This window comes from Chiloscyllium plagiosum, unplaced genomic scaffold (assembly GCF_037043375.1).
Source record: "Chiloscyllium plagiosum isolate Xiang-an unplaced genomic scaffold, Cpla_swu_hap1 HiC_scaffold_9, whole genome shotgun sequence".
Lineage (NCBI taxonomy): Eukaryota > Metazoa > Chordata > Chondrichthyes > Orectolobiformes > Hemiscylliidae > Chiloscyllium > Chiloscyllium plagiosum.
The window spans coordinates 33,352,322-33,372,985 of record NW_028270147.1 but is presented as its reverse complement, the minus strand read 5'-3'; the positions used below and the strand labels follow the sequence as shown (position 1 = coordinate 33,372,985).

At 37.3% G+C, this 20,664-nt stretch overlaps 1 protein-coding gene across 1 annotated transcript in view; it reads right to left on the bottom strand.

Moving 5' to 3' along the window:
• The window catches only part of dmbx1b (diencephalon/mesencephalon homeobox 1b), a 44,370-nt gene extending 25,719 nt beyond the window's left edge, over window positions 1–18,651 (bottom strand). Inside the window, exon 1 of the mRNA XM_043700129.2 lies at window positions 18,521–18,651. The gene's annotated coding sequence lies outside the window, so the exon portion shown is untranslated. The remainder of the gene's footprint in view (window positions 1–18,520) is intronic.
• Between the last annotated feature and the right edge of the window lie 2,013 nt (window positions 18,652–20,664).

Genomic DNA, 20,664 nt, shown 5'->3' with positions numbered 1-20,664 from the left:
TATCTGTAAATATGTGCACCTATATTGTTGCAATGACAGACAATCATATATGGTCAGTATGTTTATATAAGATGTATTCTCCTGCTTGTCTCAGGAAGAGAGAATGTTGTTTTATTGTTTTTGGCATCTTTTTCCTTTATTGGATTACAAGTGCACACATGCAATCCCCATTTGGCAGCTGTTGCCTGGATTTTACCCGTTTGAAATGTTATCATTTTACCTTGTGGTAATCCAAGAGAACTTCAGAGAATGGCCTAGATGTTTTCACAGCCACTTACTCAAATTGTTTATTCCTCTTTGCATTTGTGTCTTAGCAGCCTAATTTTACAACAATGCATATAGGATAAAATTCTGATAAATTGGAAGCTGCCTGATGAGATAGATTTCCATATAGGAGTCTCCAAAGAGTAAAAACATAGGGTGATAATGAAACTCAGCAGGCCTGAGGTATCTATGAGGACAGAGACAAAGTTAATCTTTCGAGTACAATTACCCTTCAGAAAATGGGCTTGGGGTAGAATTTGCCTCTCATTGATTTATCTTTTTAACCATCAGCAAAATTAACCATAGGAAGCAACCTGATCCCTAGCAGATTTAATTTGCAGTTTGTTCATCATCCTAAATAGATGGAATGATATTGACGATAATTGTGGTTCTGAAAATCAGCTAAACAATCACTAGCCTTAACCTGATATTCATATATACATTTACACACTTGGCATTTATATGTGCCCATTTTGTTACAATATCAGGCAACTATATATAATAAGTTTGTCTATATCAGACGTACTCTCCTTTTAGTCTCAGGAAGAAAGAATAACGTTTTATTCTTCCAATGAAGGGTCATTCAACTCAAAATGTTAACTTTGTCTCTCTGCCTCCTCAGATCCTGCCAGATCTGCTGAGTTTTCCAGCATTTTCTGTTTTATTTCAGGTATCCAAACTGAGCAGTATTTTGCTCCTATGTGATTCTCCAAAGGGTCTTACTTTAGTCAAATCAGATAAGGGCTTCTTCCAACTTATTCAATAGTATTCTAGCTGAATTATTCCACAATTAGATTCTATAGCACCAAAATGAAGAGGTGAAACGATTTCAAGAGACTTTTAGTCCATTATATTCTTTTCCTCACCTTCCCTCCCTCCCCATTTTGCTATGAATATTTCTAAAACAACTCCTGAAAACATCCTCACTTTTAAATGATCAAGGCTGATTGATCACTTCTAACCAAATTGATTAAATTTAAAATTTAATGCAATTGAAATATAGTTTTGGAAACTGAATAAAAGACACCAGAATAAAAGTATAGTATTACAAATTTTGGATTAAATGAATAGTGGCAAGAGGCATGTATGACATTAATACCAGTAGTGACCAGTTGGCTAAGCAGTAAGAATTACAGTACCCAAGATATATAGGTTCAGGTCATACATGCTCCAGAGGTGTATCATAACATATCTGAACAGGTTGTTTAAAATTTCAATACTTTGTTCCCACATTTCAATACACGTTTACATTAGTGTTAATTTTGCAGTCCATTTTGACTAGAAATGGATCAGAGGGAGGGACTATGTCAAATGCCTCATCTAATCCATGTGTGTGTTGTTTCTATATTTCAACAATTATGAAAATTCGATCACGAGACTCCATGACATTGAAAGAATACATTCCTGGTATTTCAACAGAAATAATTTTATACATAATATTAAATCTATAACTATAAAATATTGAAACAAAATATTCAAACATAAAACTCCACAGCATCCAATGTTCTGTTCCACTAGTACAGAAAATAACAGAAAGTACCAAATAGAACTGAACTCATGATAATGTAAAAATGAAACAAAACTACATTTCACCATACTGAAAGTATGTGTTCCAACGCATTCTAATATTAGATAATAACTCTAATGTTGTGTTATACCACATCAAAACATGAAGCAAAAACTCAGAATTGCACAGCATCCATATAAATTATTATGCAAGACCATAAAGTGAATCCTGAAGTACAACTTTACTACGCAAATAGTTCAGTACTACATTCCAATGTGCAGCCAACATATCACAACATACTATTGCAATATATAACAAGACAATTATTTCATTGATATTACTGTAGGCAGTGCTCCTCTGAACTTTTTGTTCCTTCTAAGCTGTAAGTACACCCATCATACCTATATTCCTTCTACCTAGTCTCACTCATTTGAAATCATGACTCCTGCCACAATTTTGTACCTGAATTCATTTTTCATTCAAATTTGTAGAACACCCTATGTCCTGTAACACTTTGCCCCCAAATAATATTCCAAACTTAAATTTAGTATATAATTTATCACCAACTTTTTCTTTATCTTTAACCTTTGTTGCATTCTGAACACTGGGTCTTCGTTCCCCTTCTGTTTCTTAAGTCTGTAAAACAGTATCAGAATTTACAGGTATACAACACTCCAACACAATCAAATCTAGAATTACCTTAACATAATATTTGAAGATACCATTGGAATGTTAATTGCTAGAATACTATACAATTATCCAACAGGAATAATTAGGTTCCAAGTTTGAAATTCCTTAGTTGAGTCACTGTAAACAATTCTTGTACATTTTAATTTACAAATGTACAAGATCCTATTAAATCGCTACATTAATTCCCAGGTTAATTTAGATCTGCACATGCTCTAAATACACTTGGTCATTAAAAATCAGAGAGAGGAATGTTGCAAACAGTAATCAACTTGAGTTAGATATGTCCCAATGTGCTTCATAAACATGTAATCCACCAAAATATTTACAAAATATCTGACTAACATACAGAATCTTGCAATGGTCTCTGGATAGGATCTGTCAATGGATTGAATATAGGACAGGAATAGGCCACTCAGCACCTTGAGCATGTTCCATCTTTCAATGAGATGGTGAGATGGTTGATATGTGGCCTAACTCCATATACTTGTCCTTGGCCCATACCTCTTAATACGTTTGCTAAACAAAAATTATCTATCTCAGAATTAAAATTAACAACTAATCTAGCATCAACTGCCATTTTTAGAAGAGATTTCCAAACCTCTATCACCACGTGTGTGTAGAAGTGCTTCCTAACATCTCTCCTATACGGTCTGGCCCTCTTTTTTAGACTATGTCCCCTAGTTCTAGAATCTTCACCCAGGGAAATAATTTATCTACTCTGCCTTTTCTGCTACTATCTTAAAGATTTTGATAAAATAACCCCTTATCCTTCCAATTTCTCGAGAAAACAGGTCTAACTTGTATCATCTCTCCTGAAATCCAGGTATCATTCTTGTACACCTATATTGCACTCCCTCCGAGGCCACAGTTATATCTTGCACCAAATATTTAGAATTATTTTGTATTCGATTACTTTGTACAACATAACTTTTGTATTAGAGTTAAATAAATGTTTGCGTTTATAATTTTAACAGGGTGGCACATTGAATTGGACAGAAGGCCACAGTCTAGCTGAGATTGAGGATTGAAAATTCACCTTTGCTGGATGCCATAATGTGCAAAGAAATTAAAGTAGTTTCACTCTCATTTCTAGTGTTTACAAAACTGCACCTAATTTGCTATTAATTGTCATTCTCACTTGGAGGGAAAATACTGATAGTTGGTGTGAGTGGTCCTTTAGAACTGTGATATAATGGTAGCGCAGAGTAGATGGGAGAGATTTTACCGAAAACAATTTGTGCAATGGCTGACTTGAAAATATTTGACACTGATAGTTGGTGTCTGGAATGGGTTAAGTTTCCATTCCACAGCAGTAGCATCCCTTAACTTTGATGTAAGAGAAAAGCCAAAGGAAGACTCATCCCTAGATCATGTGGCTAGTTATTTGGAGCTAACTGTATGCTTCTGTGTAAAGAGTTAACTGGCTCTCCTAGCATGTTTAGACAATGCCGTATACTAAGGGTTTTGCTCAATCAATGCTAAATTGCATCTGTTGATGTAAAGAAGGTCTCCAATTATTCCAGCACTATTGAGAATTAGAACTGTCACACACTGGCACAGAATTCACCTATTCTTACAAGATTTTGAATTAAATCTGTAGTCAAAAGATACTCATGATGTATTACAGTTAATTATATAAAGGTTGTGATTGACGAATAATCAAATTTCAAACAGACTTACATGAAAGAAAAATGTTTTATCGGTAGATATGTTCATGTGTAGTGTGCGGTATGTTTGTGTAAGTCATCTGTGGATTTTCATGCATGCCATTTTAAGCAGCATTTATTATAAATTTAGCATACATGGAAGGGATTTCAGGTTTATATTAGTACAAATTTAGAAGTTTGAATTTAGTGTGAGGACCTGACCTGCCCTTGCATAAAACAGAGTGAAACTCCCTCGAGGAGCTGCGTCACATGGCTTACAATTTGACACAGTGTGAAGTGTAAATCCAGTGCAGTGTCAAACCTGGTTTACAAAGTACTCAGTGGGTCAGTGGTGCCCTATGGACACTTTGTAAGCCTAGTCAATCTTCACTTAAATGTTTACAGAGGTGGTATTGCCCTTTCCCCATGCTCTAAGCATTTCAATGTTTAACATTTCGGAGACAGCTCTGGTGTGGTTGCACTCAGGCATTTGCAGGGCTCTCTCCTAAAAAGGGTACTTAAAGTAATAGGTAAGCTCGAGCTGAGTAATATAAACAAGTTTACTGCCGAGACCTGCTCTGTAGTAATCCATTTCAAACCAGTAGCTAAAGTAAATACATACAGTTTTTGGAAATCTATTTATTCTCTGTATTTTACTAAATAGCCTGAGCACAACAAATGTAAGAAATATGACAAAATTATTTTCTAATCTAAAAATGTTTAAATTCTGAAAGACTATTACTGTATTTTGATTTAATCAAAATTATTGAACATTGTCAAAAACTACATACAATTTTTAAAAAAATCATAATGTAACAAAAAGGAACAATTAAAAAAAACTGGCCGAAGACACTAATTTTCTGGTGAAATGGTAATCAATTCAATATTGACATTGTGCATTGTAATGTTGGCAAAAGGCATTGAATCATTTGTAAAAAAAATTGTGTGTTTAAATAGGTTTCTAAGACACTTGAAGAGTGGGAAGGGGGAAGTAGTGCACTTGCTGTTTCTTTGTGAAATGTCTTCATGTTATATTCCTTGCAATACTTTGTAAATCTGTAGTACAAACATAAACTGTAGAAATGACTATCAAAATATTTCCAACATTATTGATGGCAAATTTTTTAAACACAACATACTTAAGTTCCATTTGGTCAAATGTGTATCACCTTAGAAAGACAAACTGCTGTGAAACTTCAAAGTGTTTATGAGCCTGATGTAGCACCACATAGAAATATACATTTGAATTAAGGTCATTTGTTAAAAGTAAGAATCACGCAGAAGCGATACAGTATTATGTGTTTAATTACTCTATTTCTATTATTCTGCAGAAATTGCTATTAACATTATATTGAAGCTAACTGCACTCCTCTAACATTATTACTTTTCCCCACAGATACTGGAGATAATAAAATCACCTATTCCAAATGAGTGGACACACAGCAATAATATTCAAATTTGGACAAATTGAAACTAAGTTGACAATATTACTTAAAGGGGTTTAAAAATGCCATTATGGGAAATAGAAGGGTTACAAATGTGCAGTTCTAGAATTTGGGTTGCTGCTGGTTATTGAAGCTGAGGAGAGATTCATTGACCACCAACCATGTTAAACCCAAGCTGGGATTACATGGTATTGCAGTTGGGTGGCCAAAATGAAAAAAAGGTTTAATTTTAAAACATTGACTATCTTGTCCATTGAGCAGAAAAAGAAAGCTGTCATGATCAGAGAAAATCCATTTCAATGTTTCCTGTGGATTAGCTGTTTTTCTCCATACGTAAATTGGGCTGTAGTGTTACATCATTCCAACACAACAATGTGGTTGTAAACAAAAGTACACATTTTGTGAATGAATACTTGTGGCACAGACCTTCTCCTGCTGAGACTACATATTGGAAAACCACAAATACATATTTATGATTTCCCATTCAGGAAATATAGTGCATGGTCTCAAATAATAGCAGTCAAACTGGCAGCTGTTATGCTGTATTCAAACATTTTGATTCAAACAGTGTACTGCAACCATGCAAAAGCTTTTCTAAACTTCATTTAACAAGTTCCCAGCCTATTGAGTAGACCACTCTTAAAATTGAGTTATTAGGTGAAATGAATTAATAAATTAGTTATGTTTCTTCAAGTTAGTTTTTTTTTCCACAGTTCACATTTATAAATAGCACTTTTAGCTTATATTAATGTGAACCGTACAGCATTATAAAATTAATAAGACTGCATTCTGACAAGTTACCTGAAATAACTTGGCGAGACAACCTTAGATTATGTTGGAGTATCACAATGCTGGAATGTTTGTCTTTTATTTTTAAACAGGTCAATGTTCACAAAGTGCTGCTTGTCCCATCAATTTTAAAATTTGAGCATTGTTTGAACACTATTGAACAAAGCTCTGCACTCAAATAATTTTGCTTGTCAGAAAATCATGCAGTCAGGTAGAATAGCTCAACAATGTGTACCATAACCGTGCCATTACTAACGATAAATATCTTGCTGGCACTCAAACAATGAAAGCATGTAAATTCACATGTACATCTCCCATTTTCTTTGATTTTATACTGACTTTATTTGACAGCTGTGGGATTGAGAATAGATGTTTTATTTTTCAAATGTTATTCTGAAACCAGGGTGGTTCAATTCTGGAAAATATAAAAATAAGATTCACAGTGGAGTGGGTCTTATTCTGTTTCATCCTAGAGACAGAACAGACTTTGATTCTGTTTGAGGAGACTGTTTCTTAGTGTTTTATAAAGCAAAATTTTGAAAACTTATAGTAGTGCAAATTGGCGACTATTATCAATGGATATATTTCCAATGTTTGTAAGTTATTATATATAACAATAAATATGGAAAATAGTAGAAGATGCATATATCGCCAACAAAAAGGACCAAACCATTTCAGACAGTCTCAGGGTTCTGTTCCTGACTATATTTGTAAGTCAATTCGTACACAAGTTTGAACACAATATAGTAGATTAATCTGTTTGGAAGTATGTGCGAGTGGTCCCATGTCAGATTCTTAAAATTATTGGAATATGGTATCTCATTCATCAGTACAAGCATTTCTGAGTTGGATGTTCGTAAGTTGTGGATCACATGCATAGGCACTAGCATGCAACAAACAATGTGTTATCAACATATTGCACCATAAAATATTCTTATTACCTACATGTTTCTCTATATTTGCCAACCAAAAAAAACTGAACCAATGAAACATAGATTGGCAGTAGGCTGATCTGTTTTACTTACGCTTCTCCGCAAATGTAATTTGTTCTGAGGATTATTAAGCGCACATGAGCAAATATGATTCTATGATTCTATGAAATAATAAACCCATTATTTCCAGGAACTCTCCACCAGGTGTTTTTTTGAGCCCAATGTATCACTTAATACTTTCTGGCTCAGAATGCAATATGCAAAGCGATAAACCGTAGTGCTGGTTTCAATTATATATGAAATTGAGTTTCTATTAAGAAGATTTTCATTCATTGCCCTCATTCTTTTATTACTGAATTAGTTTAAATGAAGATAGTTGAAACCCAAAGGCCTAGCCTAATTCTTTGGGTTCAAATCTCACCACAGCAGCTTCATTTAATTCTATTCAATTTATAAATCTGGACTTAGTAGCTGGTGTCTGTAATGGTAACCATGAAATAATTGTTGCAAAAACCTATCCTATTCACCAATCCTCTTTAGGTTAGAAAATATTCATTCTTATCTGACTGAGCCTAAATATGACTGTTGATGTGTGGTTGACTCTTAACTGCCCTCTGAAATGGCTCAGCAATTCAATTAATTTGAGGACATTTACAATGGACAGCAAATGCTAGCAATGTCAACAACCATGAAAAATTTAAATATCAATATTTTCCTGAGTGATCTCTGAAAGGCACTCACCAATCTTTCTAAATACTACTCTTTCTGTAGTTGACAGCATTAGCAACCGTAACACTGATTAAATTCTTACATTAATAAAAATAGGAAAAGACAAGTTGAAATTTTAGAAAACCTGATCCACAAAGACAGCTTTAATGGTTTTCTAATGGAACAGATATGCTGTACATTTTGAGTGCATAAGTTTCCATATCATAGTGACATAAAACTAAAGGTTAAACTACAGCATAACTGTACCATTTTGATGTAGTATTTTTTAGAAGAGTTGGTCACAATTGAATTAAAATCAGTGCAGAATCATATGTTGAAATGCTTTAGATGGTTTGCTGAACTTTAAGGAATGAATTCTATTGTCTCTCTTAGTTAAAATCACTACATGCTTGATTGCACACCAGTCAGAGCTGTACTGCCACTCAGCTCTGCTTCAATTTTTCATTACAATGGCTATTATCCAAAAGATCCTTGTCCCATCATAACAATACACAACATAGGAAGTCTTATTCATTATGTGCATGTATTATATCCTGAAAAAGTAGATTGTAAGTCATTTTGAATTTATATAACTACAAGGGAGTCTATTCTCTTCAACATGATTCAGTGAGGAGAAAATTATCTTTAACTTCTTTCCAGCACTTCTGACACAATCCAACTTTTTGCTACATAGCTGAACTCTGTCAGGCCAGATGTACACTGTTGCTTGTACATTGTTAAATAAATGTGAAACCCCCACGGGAAGGGCATCTGCTTCTTCTGCCTTAATACGCTTAGGAATTGGTCTGCCAAATTAATGCCGATGGTCTGTTAGCAGTTTAATACATTTGTAAACTACTTGGCATCAGTGAGTTTTTAGTCACCCCTCGGACAGGACCAAGTTGTTATTTGGTGTCAGGCTTTCCTGATTGGATGATCTGATGAGGCAGAATAATGTGCTGCCTACCGTAATAATTTTTATTTTGCTTACTTTATTTTTCTCATTTTCTGGACAGACAAATACTAAATGGAAGATTTTAAATCATGACTATTAGCCATCATACACACCTTTCTCATACACCTATTTTTCATGGGTCTCTAAGAATGTTGTGTAGGTTTGTAGCATTTTGGAATGATGGTGGGGAAGAGGGGAGGAATGTGGGATGGTGAGAGGATTACAGTTTAGCCTGCTCCATGCCTCACTGGGCAAACACAAATGTACACTTTGGAGAGGAGAAACCAGGCCCTGGAATTTTGGTTGATGTCTTTACTTCTCTTTCGTCCCAGGTTTCTGAGAACAGGCAGCACAATTGTTGATTCACCATGGATTGAACTCAGGACCTTTTTGAGCTCCACAGCTTATGTTCACATTTAGTACCAAATTTATATGGCAGCTGCTCAGTTCGATAGTGTGCATGCAGAATAATGACAGCAACTTGGATTCAAAGCCCCTCCACTGGTGGAGGTCATTCTTATGGCCTACATTCTTATGGCCTACTGGTCAGTTTGCTCCATATTGATATGAACCACAGTTAGCAGTGTATGGGTGATGAGGATGCTACATAGAGGGAGCATATTTATAACCAAATGAATGCAGAATATCATCAGCATTATTACTTAGCTACATTGGTTTCATAGTTACAGACATCACATGAAAGATCTTGGTATTGTGGGTAATGTCACTACACCAGATATTCTGGTGTTCTGATCAAATTCCATAACAGCAGCTGGTGAAACTTAAATTCAATTGATAAATCTAGAATTAAATACGAATCTCAGAAATGGTGACCTTGCTATGTAAAAATGCATTTAGTTCATTAATATCATTTAGGGAATGAGATTTGCCATTTTTCCTTGTTCTGGTTAATGATTCACAACAGATCCACAGCAGCAGGATTGACTTTCAACGCTGCAAATGGCGCATCAATGAAAGAAAGGCAACAAATATTGGCCATGTGGGTAAAATCCACATCCCATGAAAAAGCAAATAAAGTAATTATAATTCAACATTTTGCAGATTAATGTACAAAGTTTATCATCACTGTAACAGGCCTCGGTATAAGATCATTAGTTGGCAGACATCAGTATAAATTGATATTAGATCAGGCTATTTCACCTTGTTGCAGAAGGATATTTGATCATTACACTATATAGAGTAACTCAGTGTCAAAACATTTATTATGTACGGTCCCATGTATAGACTGCCCAGTAAGTATCATGTGCAAAATAGCTGTGAAGTGGCAGAAGTCCAATTCACCTCACTGAAAACTAACACTAGACTGTTCTTATTGAAGTGGAAACCCTGCACAAACTGACATTTTGGATAACATCACCAATTGCATAGTGCTAACAAGGATCAATATCCAAAAGAAATACTTGTCATAACCTGCTGTAGCCTAGCCATAACTTATACACTGAATTTGCAGCACAAAGAAAGGTCAGACAGTCCAAAAGAGCAACGCTAGCATTTATACTCGTCATGGGTGTTTTCTGACGCTATTTGTCTTTACCTACACTGTGCTTACATCTCTCTATTGCTTTCCAACTTAAATATATGCTAAATTTCACTTTAAAGGATCAATACTCTGCTTTGACAACTAGATGCAGCAGCAATTTCAATGTTTGCACCTCTCTGTGGAAATAAATGCCCCCAAATACTACATAGGATTTGGTGCAGCTACCTAACATTTGTGCTGCTTGTTTTGGCCTCAAACACAGTTCAAACATTGAATGTTTTCAATGTTGATAATTTTCAACATTAATAAGCATTTTTGACACTGAGAAACATAGGAGTAGGCCACCTAACTCATTGAAACTGCTGCATCATTTAGTATGTTCATGGCTAATCGAACAGTTCAATTCCTTCTACTCACCGCATACCCGTAACCCTAACACTGGTAATCAGAAATCTATCCAGTCTCTCGAGCAAAGACTGAGCCTCCACTGCTCTTTGTTCACCAACTCCTAAGTAAAATAATTTTTACTCGTCTCAGACCTAAGTGGCATGTTGTTTATTTTTAAATTGTACCCTCAGTTTTAGACTCCCAAACCAGCATCGACCCTGTCTGTCCTTTTAAGTATTTTGTAGTTTTCTTGAAACTCCAGAAAATACAGGCCCAGATTGCCATTTCTCTCTCCATAGTACATTTCTGCTTTCCCAGGAACAATTCTGGTGAACTTTTGTTGCATTCACACTATGATAACAATAACTTTCCTAATATAAAGAGTCCAAAACTGCAAACACTGCACCAGATGCAGTCTAAACAAAATCTTATACAATTGCAGCAAAACATCATTACTCCTGTACTCAAATCCCATGGAATAAAGGCTAACATTCTATGAGTCTTCCTAATAGCTTGCTGCACTTGCATATTAACCTTCGGTGATTTATCAACAATAACACTAGGTACCTTTGTATATCTGCATTTTTGAACTGCTTACCATTTTAGAAATAGTTTGCACATCTGTTTCTTCTGCCAGCGTGGATAACCTCACATTTTTTCACATTATATTCCAACTGCCATGTTCTTGCCCATTCACTAAGCCTGACAAATCCTCCTGAAGCATCTTTGCATCTTCCAGACAACACAAATTCCCACTTAGCTTTGTATCAGCTGTGAATTTTTGACCCACCTCCAAATCACTGATAAATATTTTGCACAGATGGGGCCCCAGCAGTGACCCTTTCAGTGTCCCATTTGTTACAACTAGCCAATGCAAAGCTGGCCCATTTATTCCTATTTGTTTGCTGTCTGTTAGCCAATCATTACCCCATCCCAGTACATTAACAGCAATCCCATATGTGTTAATCTTTCCAGCCAGGCTCCTATGGGAGACTTCATCATTATCAATATTGTTACAAACATCTTTAAAAAAAACTTCAAGTCCAACAAACACAATTTATATTTGAAAATCCATGTTGACTCTTCCAGTCAGATCACTATGAACCAGGTGTTTATTTATCCCATCTTTTATAATCAATTCTAGCATTTCCCATACGACTGATGTGAAGCTAACAAGTCTGTATTTCCTTGTTTTTTTTTCGCTGTCTCCCTTCTTAAATAGTGGAGTGACATTTGCCACTTTCCAATTTATGGCAATCATTCTCGAGTTATTAGAATTTTGGAAGATGATCACCAATGCATTGACTATAATTATAGTCACTTCCTTCAAAATATTGGGACAAGGACCATCAGTTCCTAAGGATTTGTCAGCTTTCAGCCCCATTAATTTCTCCAAAACAATTTTCTTACTAACACACGTTTTGTTCAACTCCCTTTGTTCTCCTTGGCCACTCGGATTTCTGCTACTGGAAAATTTCTTATATCTTTCTCAGTCAATACAGATATTTAGTTTCTGTACCGTTTCTGTAGTCTCCATTATGAATTATGACACACCTCGCCAGCAGGTGGGACTTGAACCTGAGGCTCCTCAGGCAGGAACAGTACCTCAGAAACCTTCCGTGACCACTTTATTAAACTATTGTGTAACTGTGTTGAAACTTCATTCAGCGCCCCTCTTAATACCTCTCCTGGGGATAACTGCATCCTCTGAATTCTGGTAGATCCGAGTATTTTATGCACTTTGTCCAGTACTTCATTGTGCTTTTTTATATATAGGGGCAGGACTGTACACAGTAGTCCCGTTTATCCAGCAGGTAAAAACAAGGACTGCAGATGCTGGAAACCAGAGTCTAGATTAGAGTGGTGCTGGAAAAGCACAGCAGGTCAGGCAGCATCCGTTTAGCCAGGAGTATGTGTGAATTTATCTCCTGTTTCAATAGTGGAGCGACATTTGCCACTTTCCAATTTATGGCAATCATTCTCGAGTTATTAAAATTTTGGAAGATGATCACCAATGCATTGACTATAATTATAGTCACTTCCTTCAATATATTGGGACGAGGACCATCAGTTCCTGAGGATTTGTCAGCTTTCAGCCCCATTAATTTCTCCAAAACAATTTCTTACTAACACACGTTTTGTTCAACTCCCTCATGCTGTTTATGGCCTCACCAACTTTAACTGTGTATTCTGATGTCTTTTTCACTTCGCCCTCTGTAGTTTACACAAAGTTGCTTAATTTGCACACACAGCGTCCACTGGGACCACCTGATTGTTGGATTTCTGCTGTCACTGTGCATGCGATTGCACTAGTGCTGTCACACTTGTGTTTCACAGAGAAACGAGCATCAAGATATCACGACTGGCGAGTATATTGACGCCCTGATACGCGAGCGGTTTCCCGCGGGTTTAAGTTCTCAAAAACTGGAGCGCAATTCCTGTCTGATGTTACACGGGCGCAATTCATGAGCCTGTTAGCAACCCCTCGTCTCTCCCATGATTTGAAGAACAGCTCGCCAAGTGAAATGGGAAATCTAATTATCAGAAAGCCCTTTTTTTTCTGTAACTGTTCTGTCGAATACTCCGAGCAGCAAAACTTTCTCTAATCCAGCTTCTGCCCCTTCCCCATCACCTCCCCCCCGCCTCCCCGACATGAAGGGTGACCTGCAGGGTGACAGTGTTTCGGCAACAGTGTTATCTATTATTATCAAATTATCTGTTTGGGGAGGGGGGGGGGGGGGAGGCCATTAATTATAAATCACGCGATTACAAAGAGGTAATTGGTATAATTATCTCCATCCTCTTTAATGTAGTGTGACTGATGCGTTTTTTTGTCGAATTTAATCAGGCGATTTGTTTCGTGTTAAGAGACATAAATCCGGTTAAACTCAAACTTTAATTGCATAATTACTGAAGGATATCTCTGTTTCCCCCATTGATATTGATTCATTCTGCCTATCCACCAGTAATCTGGTTCATGTAGTCCTCATGCACAGAACCCATATATCAAACTGCTTTTTTTTCTATATTTATTCAGTATCGATGCGTGGATGTTCATTCCTTTACTTAAAACAGAAATTTATATATCCATTTAAATTGCCTTTATGTATATACATATATAAAAATGTCCCTACTGTGGATATTTGTGTCTTAAACTGCCTTTTATTGATTCAGTAAATCTGCATATAAATGGATGCCTTCCCTGTGTCTCCCGGGGGATTTTGAAGAATGAACGCTTTTGCTCTAATCTCGGGCAGTGTGAAATGCCGAACATCAGTGATGTCAAATAACCCTAATAGATTGTTAAAATGTCTCCGGACATGTCGCACAGATTTCAGCTGAGACAATTATTTTAAAAATTGCTCATACTTAGTTTAAAATGCAATTCTACTGCAGCAAATTCTCAGGAACAGATTTCTCTGCGTTCAGAGTTGTACAAAGTTAAGAGCGTATATATCGTTGTAGGTGCGTCTATCTATATTGGGGAGAAGGAAACAGAAAGGTTGATTGATAGGAACGGGGCAAGTGGCAAAGGAAGAGGAGTAGTTTATGTGGCAGAAGAAGGTGTAAAGAGGGGGGAAATTCTTGAGGTTTGGACTTGTTAACGTGTACAGGTATTGTTCTGACAACTGCTATCCAGGGAATTGGTTGATACACAAATTACCCGTGCAGGGGGTCAGGCGGCGAGCGCTTTTCGTGTCAGAACAACAGCACCGCAGAGTTAATGTACAATGATCAGCATCGGAGGTAACCCAGAAGATAGCCATCGAATACCACAATGAGGCATCGAGATCAGAGTCATCATAAATAAAAGACCCAGCATGCTTAATAAATTAAATACAAAATATTTATTAAATAAATGTAACATTTTGATCGTGTCTCAACCTGTAGTGAATCTACTCTCCCCCGTCGCTCACTCCTCAGTACCATTACCATCACTACCCCACATTCAGTAAGTGATGTACTTGGCTTGTGAAAGAGGAATTGACATTCCTTTGCAATACAAGATCGCGCATCTCCGTACAAACTAAATGTCGACGGTGCAATTGCAGAATTGGGGTCGTACGTCTGTTTTAACAACAGATTCGAAAGAAAGAGAACTTTCTATCTGCTGCCTTTTCTTCTTGGAGTTGATCATCTCTTGGTTTGTACAGTGTTAAAAGTTTGGCGTGGCGGAGCTGCCGTAAGGGGTCCTTGCTGCGGGACATGATTATATATTTATTACTGTCATTTACATCTGCAAAGGCAAATCTAACGACAGCGACGATCTGGAACCAAGTATACAGTTATCCTAATCGAACTGCATAAATCAAAGCGAGCGAGGAAGAAATGGAAAGTAGGAGGGTGAGAGAGGACAGCGAAGAGAGGAGAAATAGAGGTTCTTTTTTAAAAGATGAGACATTTGACTTTATACATGACTATATTTTATTAATAATGGTTCATTATTTGGATACACAACAGAATGTATTCATTAGATGCTGCATTATTTTTCTTCACTGAATTTTGCAGCTCGGTGCCTAAAGATTATATAACATATGTTATTAGCGTGCTTATGTTTACTTTAATTATGTGCATTAATAATATAAATTGGTTAATTACGAAGATTAATCAGAGCGCGTGTTCATACTTTACATGACAAAATAAATGCATCAGATCAAAATCTACAAATGCATTGAAACAGTTGTTACGCATTCCAAAGGATTTGTACATATAATTGGAACATTGGTAACTTTAGTTTAAATAATTACGTTGCGATAATTAAATCTTTTTAAGGTGTAGCTTTAGGGCAAACGATATTCAAATGTACTAATTATAGTTAATTGAGATGTTTTCTCGCTGTCAAAGTGCGCTAAAGAGTATAGAATTGTTCACCGTCGCTCCAAGTGAAACTGAAAGCAATTATATTCGTACTGTAAAATCAGAAACTCGTGCAACACAAAATATTTCTTAATTGCTGTTAATTATTAAACAGTCAAATGGGCCTTGATTACATATTAGACAAGTGCAAGCAAAACTGCGCACGCTTTAAAATCATGATTTATAGAAGTGCCATTGTATTCGATTTAATTCAGAACGCTGGGATTTACCATTTACATGGGTTTATTCTGTTCCTTAAGTCGCTGTACATCGAGAGGAAACTAATTATTTATGGACACTTGCTAAACAGTTTAAAAAATTCATTGAAATGAGATTTACAGCAGCGCCCAGGAATGTTGATTACTTCGACAGAGGCGATTTCTAAACATTTACTTTGCTACAAAGTAGGCCAGCGTTCAGCAGTCACCTCTGCATCGGGATCATTGCCGTAGGGGCGAGTTTGGCAAGATTTATTAGATATTCCTTAAAATATGCATCCTGATCCCCATTTGGCTCAGGACCTAATAGAAGTGGAAATAGCTTTCGACTGCAGTGCGGTTCATTCATCATCCTCTCTGACACCAGGTTGGTTCTCTCCCCCCAGCCCCCCCCCCCACCCCCAACGTCCCAATCCACCCCCCCACGCCCCTATTTGCTGATCATATATATTCATTCTTCGAAGACAGTTTAGATAGTTCTTAGGAAATTTGCTCCTCTCCTCGTTATTTCTGTTCCAATGTCTCTTTTTCCAGTCTCTGTACATAGCCCTCACTTTATCATGTTTTCTATTTACCTTACTGCCATACTTTGATTGAACACCTGACTAACCATTGCTATCTCCATCACTGACCAACATCGTTGCTTTTACGCACAATAAATTAATTTCCATACACCTAGCTCACCAGATGTCAGTTATATTGAACAATTAACATCTGTCTATATCTACACAAACATTGTAAATTAATACACCTTATGCATTTATGTCGATGTTTATTAAACTTATTCGGAGTTTTAGTACATGCATAAATTTGATACAATCTCGATGTCTTCTGTATTATTGCACTATCAGTACTATTTTATTTTAAATTTTCTTTTTTCGACTTCATTTTCTTTTCAGATTTGGTGAAACTTCCTGCACTACGCCATCGGTGAATCGCGTCCCTATTTTCGACTTGATATCTTATCGTGTTCTCTAGCTTCTCTTTATCATTTTTTTTTCTCTGTTTCCTCCTCACCTGTCACATGCGTGTGCATTATCTAAGCATTGAATTAAAACAGTGTCCCACCCTCCCAATATGTCCCCATTTTGCCTAATGGTCGAAGGGCATAGTTAATATGAAAGTGAAGCTCCTGGTCTCTCCTCAGACAAAACTGTTTTTTTAAAAAAATATAAAGAAACAGGACATTAAAGGCTACTTTGGCAACAGAGTTGTTACAAGCACATAGGTGTTCTTTGAAGTGCACTATTACGGTTTTGCCAAGCTATCACAATCAAATCTGACCCATCAACACCTTTTCAGCTTTTCGTCTGATGCCTGTCTGTATTCTGCTATTTCCAGTCGGCCAAATTATAACTGAAATAATAATTCACCAGCGGAGAGTTAGTGAACTTTTTCTAAGTTCTCGAAGAGCCTGTGGTGGTCCCATAAAGGAACTGAGTGAGATAGGTAAATGGAAGATTCTATCCCATGTTGTTCATGACCAATTATCGGAAAGGGATGACGGCACTTTGGAGTTAAATGTTCCCAGTTTGGAGAGAACTTTAAAAGTCCAGTGCATGGAATCACACTGAAAGTTTGTTGGGAAATATCTCCACATGAGTAGAGCTGGGCTGATCCTCTATGATCTGCCGCAACCCTTCTTAAACATTTGGAACCGAGTTAACGCAATTTTATTTTTTTTAATTAAAAGAAGTCTCCACGGCACCAGAAGAATTATTTACGGAAATCGAGACGGATCTGAATAAGGAACCGGGTAGTTGATTTTCCTCCCTCACTCACTCTCTGCTCCCACAAAGGGACATCTGCACGCCTCGAGCCGCCTCCACTGCTGCCTGTCAGACACGGTTCAGTCAAACGCAAGAGTGGGACTTGGAGAGCACCCCCAGAAAACCAATTGTTCCGCACTGTTATACAACCTAGAGCGGAAAAATGACACACAACTGCTGCGCAGTAAAACAGGGGGATGCGCGATCAGAAAGTCTTTAAATCTTGATTGATGCGAGAAAGTTCTGCAGGTATAAGTCAATGCAAATTCATTTTCTTTCTCTTTTCCTTCCTTACCCATACTGCTCAAGAATAGCGTTATCTTTGCAGAGTATTATAATCAATATAGACATTCAGAACTGGGATCAGCCTCATCTGGGATTTCAGAGGAAACCTGTTTTGCAGAAGCTGCTAAGAGAATGAGGCGGACTTTGACTAGAGATACACAGTCAAGATGACACTTCAACAGTGAGATATTTTGAAATAATCAGTGGATTCTGATAAATAGCCTATCATTTTGTGAAGAAAAATCCATCTTCATTGCATGCATATATTTTGTTTGATAACAAATAGAATAAAAAAGGGGGTACAAATGGAAGAAGGTGGTCGGAGAATGGGACCCACTAACTTGTCATTAACAAACCAGCGCAAATTAAACAGGGCAAGTCGGCAAACAGTTCCAAGCAAGCAGCCTGTAAATATACCAAACAGCGCGGGAAAGGCATCATTTGCATATATTTATATACATGTAAATATTAACTTCCGTCTATCTAGTTGCATACACAAAGGCAGAAAGAAAGAGCAGCTTTGTTAAGTGCATGTGTTTAATTTAAAAGACCATATTCTACACTTACCTTTCCACAGCGGAACCTTGCGGTCGCCCTCCGAGAATATACTCCGAGTTTAAGTGGTCCGCGATGATAAGGCAGAACATATGATACTTAGGACTCTAAAGTCGTCAGTAAGACACTTCTGTCGGTTCAAATCTGCCTACAGATAGCTCTTGTCTCTCTTTTTGTATTCTCTCTCTCTCTCGAAGTCTCTCTCGCACTTGGTTCTTGCAGATTACACTAGAAAGTTGCAGCCAATGACAGGGTATGTTGCCATCTGCTGGGAAGTCGGCTGATGCAGGATTTTAAAACAGAATCACTGGCGTGCTTCAGCAGCTAAGAACAAGTCTGTAGGATTTCAATGGTCCCTCAATATGTCAATCAAAACATGGCCTCTCGCTCTCCCTCTCACTTCTGCACAAACTTCTTGTAAAACAACCTGCGTCACATTCCTATCCAGACAGATCAAATCAGCTTCAAACATTAAAATACAATAAGGAATTTATAATACATTATCGATAAGAGGGAACAACTGTCCGTCTCCCCGCACAACAAAAGTGGGGAGCGCCTATTGTACATGGCGATTTTTTTTTCTCTTAGTGAGAACTGTACAGTTTTTTTAAGAGGAGAGTTGACGAACTCAACCGTTGATTTTATTTGCTTTTCAGATTTGTCATGCTTTCCGCAGCAGAATGGACGGCTCTAACCCTCTGGACATTGCTAATAGAGTCCCGGGTTCTTCCCATACAATCTCTCCCAGCCCTGACGGTTTAAACTGGGATCGGGGCAACACGACGCCATTCCACACACCAAAAAAAAACTGCCTTAAAATGACTACTGGTAAGAGGATTAAAGCAATAATGCCCTTCTCTCCTTGATGTGTGCTAGATAGCGTCTCCTTCCCGCAGTGCAACAGCAAACCTTGCTTTAACACAGGGGTGGTTATACCTGTAAGGGGTAATGCTTAAGGCATTTATTTTAAAGATTGTTTGAAGAGTTTTGTGTCTAGCTGTCTACACCATTTGTGAAGCCGCCAGGGTTAGTTTCAAAATGTAGCTTTGCTGTGCTGCTCAGAACTACTCGGCTCAGCTTTCTTTTAAACAAAACTTATTTTGCATATTACTCCAATCCTTCTTTCAACTCCTTTTTTTTTGCTTTCACACCTTATTTTTCACAGAGCTCCCCCGTTTCCACGCTCCTGTTGCTGCTGCTGTTTGGAAGTGTCCGCTAAAACACTGGCTGCTTATATGTTTAAGGTTCTGTCTAGCAGGCTCCCTTGTCTCATGCCAACTGCGGGTCTGCAGAATGAAAGGGGATTAACTTGTGAACTGCTGAAAGTAGGGACTTAAATGGACGCAAAATCTCTCAAATGAGTCATTGTGGGAGCCGTTCTAAAGCAATTAAAGCGAGAATAAATTCCTCTCAGCTTTTCCTTAAAGCCAGCTTTCAGTGCGGCTTAATGCAGACTAGCGTCCACTTCGTCAGAAGATTTAAAGTAAAATATTAAGAGGGTTGGTTTATTTACAACATTCCCTCCATGCCTTGTACATATTTTATCTGGTGACCTCACCCAAAAAAAAACTGCTTTCCTTGTTTTACAAACTTATCCTTTCCTTTACCCATGGTCTCTTCAAGTCCCATTTATTACATTCACGCTGTTTTATTTCCCTTGCTTTCTTCGGGCACAGAAAATAACGACGTTGTTAAAAGGCCTTCAACGAGAGCTATGGTGTCATCCATAATATTTTGCTCAGATTTTCTGTTTTTTTTTTACGGAGAATAAGAACCCGAAAAGCTGAAAGGTCAACACTCTACAAGCCCCTTCCCCTGCACTTCTCCCTTCATCCCCACCCTGTTCCCCAACAATTGAACATCTGAAACTAAAAAAAAAAGCTCTTGGCGGCTGTCAGCTAATTAATAGATCTAATCACTTTTACTTTATGAATACATTATATTTGCAGCCCCTTGCTCTTTTCTGCATCTCCCCTTTGCATCCAGCCCGTCCAAGGGTACCCAACAGCTGCTCATTTAAACGCAATTAATCATTTTGATGTATCGTTTAAAATTGACTGGTTCCTAGGGACCTCTTCTGACAAGAATAACAAAGCAATTTGCCAGCAGCCATCTCCACGACATGTTATTAGCGCCGGCTTCGTCTGAGCAGGGCT